Below are 7,108 nucleotides of genomic sequence, written 5' to 3' on the forward strand. Positions count from 1 at the left end.
ATAGAAAACAGCGTTGTTGTACAGATTGTCCCGATTAGTTTGTGTTCATTACAAATTTTTCCTGATACATATACAGAATGTCACCGATTTAAAAAAAAAATGTGTATCTTTATTTAACGTAGGTATGTGCTACACGTAATAAAAACGAATGGAATATCTGGGGAATCCTGTAAACCTGTAAATCTATTGTTTTTCAACTTAAAACTGAAATTTGAATTCCAGATTTTTGTACATGGATATTTCATTGCTTGTTTCAGAAACTTTTAACAGACTTAATCTTGCTTGGGGTTCATAACTTAGTGTATGTATATTTTTGATTTCATAGTATGTGGATTTTGATAAATTGTCTGAAATGGTTGGAGATTGTGATGCTTTGCTTTTTTTATATATTCTTTTGTGGTGTATTTGTTGATAAGTTACACATATAACAATATTCTAATCTTGTATTTGAAAATGTTTCCTTCTCTATCTAGTCGTTCTGTAATAAATGCATGGTATGTTCTGCTTGTATAACCTCTTTCTTCGCCCTCTTCAAGTCTGCTCCAAATGACACGTTTGTTCTCATCTGATGTGTCATGTGATGGTGAGCTACTATTTCCTCAAAGACTTAATTCTTTTGAAAGCATTTAATCATTTGCATGTTGACATTATATCGCAAGTATCAATTAAAAGACCTTTTTTGTTTTCCTTATGATGCTTGTAGGGCAAATCGGGGAAATCTGTAGTTGACTTCATCTTCTCAGGGACACTTACTGTTGACCCTTAGTACATTGCGTCAGAAATTGATATCATATTTGTTTTTAGTATTTTCCTTATCGCCTTAAACAAGTACTTGCAGATATCAGTCTACTTATCGGTACTTTTGAATAATTATAATAAATGTAATAACATATATATATTTAAATAATACCATGTGTGTAAAAAAAAATCACTTCTCATGACTTCCTTGCTTCATAAAAGTTTCTATTATTAGGATTGGTCATCAAAATTCGTTGTGAAAATGGAGAGTCAATGATAGTCCGGCCGATTGGTGCAGAAATAGAGCAGAATTGCTCACTTGATGAGGAAAGCATGAAACTTTGCACAGTAGTTCTTTATTGTATATACTTTGATTTTGGCTATGAACCCACTCAGAAAAATCCAAGATGGCTGCCGTTTTCAAGATGGCGGAAAACGTGATGAATATCAAAATTTTCCGCAAGATATTTTATATAATTTCGGAAATTAAAGTAAAGATTCTTTAAAAATGGTCTCCAATTTCTAGAATCTGTTATTAATTAGTTTTAAAACATGAATAAAATAGTTTGCTTTGTTTAGAACGCATAAATTTATAAGTATGGCTGCTTATACAAAAACAAATACTGATAATCTAAATTTTATTTATATTTTACATGTCATTGTTATTGTTCTTGAATAACTTTCAGTTTTAAGGGTTTGAAATGAGCTCAAGTGAGTCTTAGTCCCTGTCACACTCGCCACCACATTTACACAGGGCGGTACAGGAAAGCATAGCCTTCAAACATTTGCACCTTCCTCTGCAACCATTCTTACAACCGCATTTGATCAGCTCATTACAACATGCAGATGCTTCCTGCAATGACGTCCAGAATGGTACCCACATTTTAGATTTGTTCCTTTCCCATCCCCATTCTCCAGGATCAGTAAATGAAGGAGAAGGTTCAAGACACCTATCCCAACACTGGCTTGCCATATAACATGCCCTTTTTGAGTGTTCCAGTAGGGCTGCTTCTGTAGGTGGAATGTTGTCAATTGCTCTCCCCTTTCTTGTAAACAGATCTTTTCTAGCTTCGTTCACCTTCAAACTCTCACTTGTTTTATCGTACATTAGTATGACAAAGCGCTCAATATCTTCCATGAGGTCCGACAAAACATCACATGCTAATTCCTCATTGCTCAAAAGGTCAAAAGTTCCTGTAATTTCATCATAACTTGTCCAAGTGTCCCATGCACTTTTTTTCCCCTTGTTTGCAAATGAAGAAACTTGGTCACATCCTGTAAATGCATGAAAAAATAAAAGGCCGTGTGACTTCTCTGGACCAAGAGCATTAGCAATGTCGTGAATAGACAGGTACCTAAAGTTCTTGCCAACGCCGAATGCTATCCATAACTCAAGTATTGATTCTATCTTTTGTAATACAGATATGGCTATGACCACAACGTCGGTATCAACAGTACGAATCATCACACACTTGTGCCCATCCGCCACTGCGTCATTTACATGTAGCATCATGCGAGTATCTGCTTCCTCCTGTGTGCATGGCGCTATTTTACTCACATCTTTCTCTTTCCTACAGTTCACATTACTTCCTGTCGTACTGACTATCTGCTTCTCCTCATCAAACACAATGTCCCTGGATACCAACTGTTCCGATATATATGCGAACAATTCCTTCTTGTTTTCATCAACTCGTAGAAAAGCTTCCCAATTTCCAGGTACTTTAGAATCAGGCAAAACTCTCCTTCTAATACCTTTCCCTCGTCTGGATCTTTCAGATGCCTTTAAACTGTCCTGAATATACTCATCCCATACCATATCGATTCGTCTGACAGAGAGCAGTTGACTTCGAATATATGGTACAACAATGTCTTTACAATAGCTTTCAAATGTCTTAGATCCTCGAGGCTTCAACATGTTAATTAAAGCTGCACCATCTATAACCAAAGCGTCAACTCTTGGAGCTTCATTCACTGACTCGGTTATTCTCTCAAGTTGTACAAGAAGATCAGATTTCGACCCATGCCGTAATTCACCAAACTGTGAGAGGGACGGGTGGTACGCCTGATTTTCGTGTCGAAAGAATTCCACCAGGTCACCATTTCGAACTTGACAGGAAACATATAACTGTGAAAAGAGAGAGCAATTTTGTTTTAAAGATGATATCTGTTGTTTTTCTTTTGAATCTGTCTTCGGTTGTTGGCGACTGAACATAAACAGCTTGTTTTGCTTGATTGGTTCGTAAATGGACTTTGTATTACTTTGTAGTCGTTCTGTGACGAACTTGTTGAATTGCTCTTTTCCGATTTCTTCTACTTTTCTGACTGTCTCGGCAACTCTTGGGTCTACAATGTCACGTGTGTCGAGAATTAACAAATCATCACTTTGTTCCATAAAAGGATTTCCCATCTCTTCTAGAACTGAGCAGAACGCTTTCACCTGCCTTGCAAATGTGTCTTGTCTACTTTTTACCTGTTCATGATGTCTTAAATCTGGTCCTTTGCTTTGATCTTTCTTGATTCTTTCCTGTGCTGATTCAAATTCATTTATCACTCTAGCTATCTCTGGTCCTGACACCATCCATCTTTGAAGCTGTGTCATATTCTCAGTTAGACCGATTGCTCCTCCATCGCCTTTCACAAGTTTGTTATTTTGCTCGTGAGCCTGGTCTATAGCTATCGATGAAAATCTTTTGTGAGATTTTCTTACAACAAATCTGCCATCATCAAATTCCTTAGCAACAGTGGGTGCAACGTCAGGCAAGACCATCATATCACGTAAATGAATAGGCAGCCATCTGGCATAATTTGGATGGTCAAGTGCAAAGAACCAAGGTATAAGAAGTGCTATTGAATCTTTGTACAGTTGGAAATTTCCTTCTCTTAAAGATCTGATAAACATCAGAATCGTCATTTCAAACTTCATTGTTAAAGACCAATAGTGAAACAAGGGACTCTCAATTTCGCGGCGCTCAATCCATTCTTCAAAAACAGGTTGATCTTCTTCAGAATCTCTTTCTTCCATAAACATGCTATAAGATCGTTTCATCAAGATATACAAAGCACTGGCAGTCACTTCATGTGCGTGTCTTGTCCGTGATACATGGGATGCTTTCAGGAATGAATCTGCAGTACCCGAGCTTGCTATGTTTGCTTGAGACAGTGCGCTAGTCCATCCACTATTATCTAACCAATCACCGATGGTTCTTAGTGCGGCTATTTGTATGTGGAGGCCCCCAAACAGGATAACTATTCGTTTTTCAGAAAATCTGTCTGACCAGTTCCATTGTACCAACTTAGCTATAGCATAAAGTGGTTGATCACACGTTATCACAGGTAACTGTCCAGGATTCAAAAAGTTTACATTGCTCATAATAACATTCATAGCATGGCGAATCATTGCAACCGACTTTGCCTCCTCTTGAAATATTGGTAACAGTGAACTTATATCTAATAATGTATCTGAATCTCCTTCAAGTCTGTTCGCATGAAAAGCTGCCCAGGAATATTCCATGTCTTCTGTATCGTCTGCAGCAACATTGTCATAAACATGCTTCAGCCATCTGTAAAATGACATTATACTATGAGCACTATGTACAAATAAACATGAAATCAGTGTGATAGAGTAGAATTTGTCATATAAAAATGCGGATATATTGCTATATTGTATAGGTGAGTATAAGCAATATGTTATTAAAACGAGTAGATATACATTTGGAGTGCCAGATTGCATAGGTGAGTATAATCAATATGTTATATAAACGAGTAGATTAGTGCTAGATTACATTGTAGGTAAGTATAAGCTAATATATTTATTGTAGATATGTGCGGGTAGGTATTAAAAATATGACACTTATACTTAAAGTCAGTATATTCGTGTATTATAAGTTAAGCAGACCAACTAACATAAGCAGCTTTAATGTATTTGTGTATATATATTACTTTTATACATTTGATGCACTGTACCGGTGTGTTTATCGATTCAGAAGTCATCGTTGATGTTCGAAGCAAATCGTTCAAAAATCAGTTTAAAACTAAACACCAGACAATTAGAACCAACAAGTGATTATGGTATGTCTACTACAAATCATGCCTTCAAGTGGTAATCCACCGGGAGTGGTATCAACCAAGTGATAGTATACTGGTATATATGTTTTATCACGAAACATGCAAAGAAAGAAGCTATGGTTATTCAGAAATACCTATACTCCAAATTCAAGGCACTGGAAATGGAGGTACCATCAGCAACCAAGGATCCATTCAATAAAGGTATCTCTGATTTTTCTTTTGGTAGCACAACTGGTGGAACGACAGTGTAGGACTCAGGCAATGGTTTCAAATGTTCATATCTCGCAGCGGATAAAGCAATTGGTGGAATCAGTCTTTCAAAGCCATCACCTTCTTTTACCGGATGTTGGAATATCGAAATAGCTGTACCATGTAAAGATCCTTGTGCAGTAGTTGAACTTAGATTATGGTCGATATTATCAATAGCTGCTGTAGTGAATAAACCGTTTCTGAGTTGTGCAGGGCAAACAACGTTTTCAGTATCAAATGATTCACAGATCGAATTTCCAAGTGCTGTTGATAACTGCATTATTCTGTCATATGAAATTGATAAACCAAGATCGTACAGTTTGTCAACAAGTCCCCTTTTCCTTGTCTCAGCATGTATAAGTAGGCCTAGATACTTTGGTAGGGGTGGTTCCCGGTCAGTTGAATGTGATGACTGCATGCTAGATTCCTTTCTTCTTCGAACAGAAAAATTAAATTGGAGCAATTGTGCAATAGTCAGAGTACACTGGGCTTCTATGAAATTACCTGACTGTGTTTCTATATTTGGACCTCCTAGAATCATTCCTATAAGTGTTTTTAGTGATTGTGGAACTGACTTTTTCTGACAGTCAGTCTCGAAAAATCCTTTGAAGGAAGTGTTTGTTTCCATCATGTCTTTTCGAACAATTTTTGCAGCCTTTGAAAGAATTATTGCCTCATCGTCATAGTTACTTGCAAGTGCTTGTTTAATAGCTTTACCAATGTCTTCATTGAAAATTAGCAGAACATCTCGTCCTTGCTTATGAGCTTCTAAGTCTGGTATGGCTGCAAGAATTCTGTCTTTCAAGTGGGTTGAATTCAGCCTTTTACTTGTGTCAATACCAAATTGTTCTAATCGATTAGTGTACATATTCAAAAGGTCTGCTAATCTGAATATAGTAGCTACTTCTGTGTCCATTCTTGAATCCTCTATATATGCCACAAGTTCAGCAAGAACGATGCCATGAAACTGATTATCTTCCTCAGCATCGCATATTTTTTTGCGGCCTTGCTTTGTTAAAAAGATTAAAGTAACATCTTTTGTGGTACATGGCTTCCTGTGAAATCATGTCTCCTGCACTCAATTTCGCTAACAGTACTGTGTCTTGCACTTCAAGAGCATATTTCCTAACGTTGCTGTCAATACCAAATGTTGCAACTTTGTGAAGTTCTCCTGAGGATTCTCCACAGAAAAAACAATCATGTGTCATTGTCACAGTTGAGCAACCAATACTTTGACGAGTTATCTTTCCTGAAGTTTCTTCACTGCCAGATTCAAGTTTTCTCTTTATATTCTCATGCCTTTCTATTTTCATTTCTGTAAACTTGTTTCTACATGTCTTGTGCCACTTGGCTTCCATTTGCTGTAACTTAAATGCTATACCTTTTTCATGATTGAATTGATCAAACATGATTTGTGTTGGAAACCAGTTGATACTTTGACATCGATTTAACATGGACTCCAATGTCCTATATCCAGCTCCAACTTCGATATCAGATCTTTTGATGTTTGCTGGACATTGTAAAGATTCAGAGGTCTTTTCCTGGCAAAAAATACATTCTTCCCAATTAAGTTCTTTCATTGTTTCAGACGAAGATGATTGTGCATCTGGATCTAGAAATTTTACTCTTTTGGACATTTTAAATCTTCTATTAGGCTTATACTACCAGCAACAATAAGTCACGACAGGTCTAAAATTAGAAAAAATAAGTCTTTTGATACAATTTAACTATTACTTAAATGATGTATTGCCTTTTTACCTACAAAAAAAAGCAAAAACTCAAAAATGAATATTTGCCTATTTTTCAAGGCGGCCATTTTGAAAATAGACGCCATTTTGAATTTCAAAGATAGATCAATACACACTTTTGCTTAGTACTCCAAGTAGTTCAAATATGTTAAATTGTGTGCTTGCAGCATCAAATATACTGCGGTTTGTGCTATACTGGATTTTTTTTTGGGACGCATGTCGGCCATCTTGAAAAAAGACGCCATATTGAATTTTGAGAGTGGGTCCATAGCTAATATTGCTCAGTACATAAAAATGAACCATCATGC

Source organism: Mytilus galloprovincialis, chromosome 8 (genome assembly GCF_965363235.1).
Source record: "Mytilus galloprovincialis chromosome 8, xbMytGall1.hap1.1, whole genome shotgun sequence".
NCBI classification, from domain to species: Eukaryota; Metazoa; Mollusca; class Bivalvia; order Mytilida; family Mytilidae; genus Mytilus; species Mytilus galloprovincialis.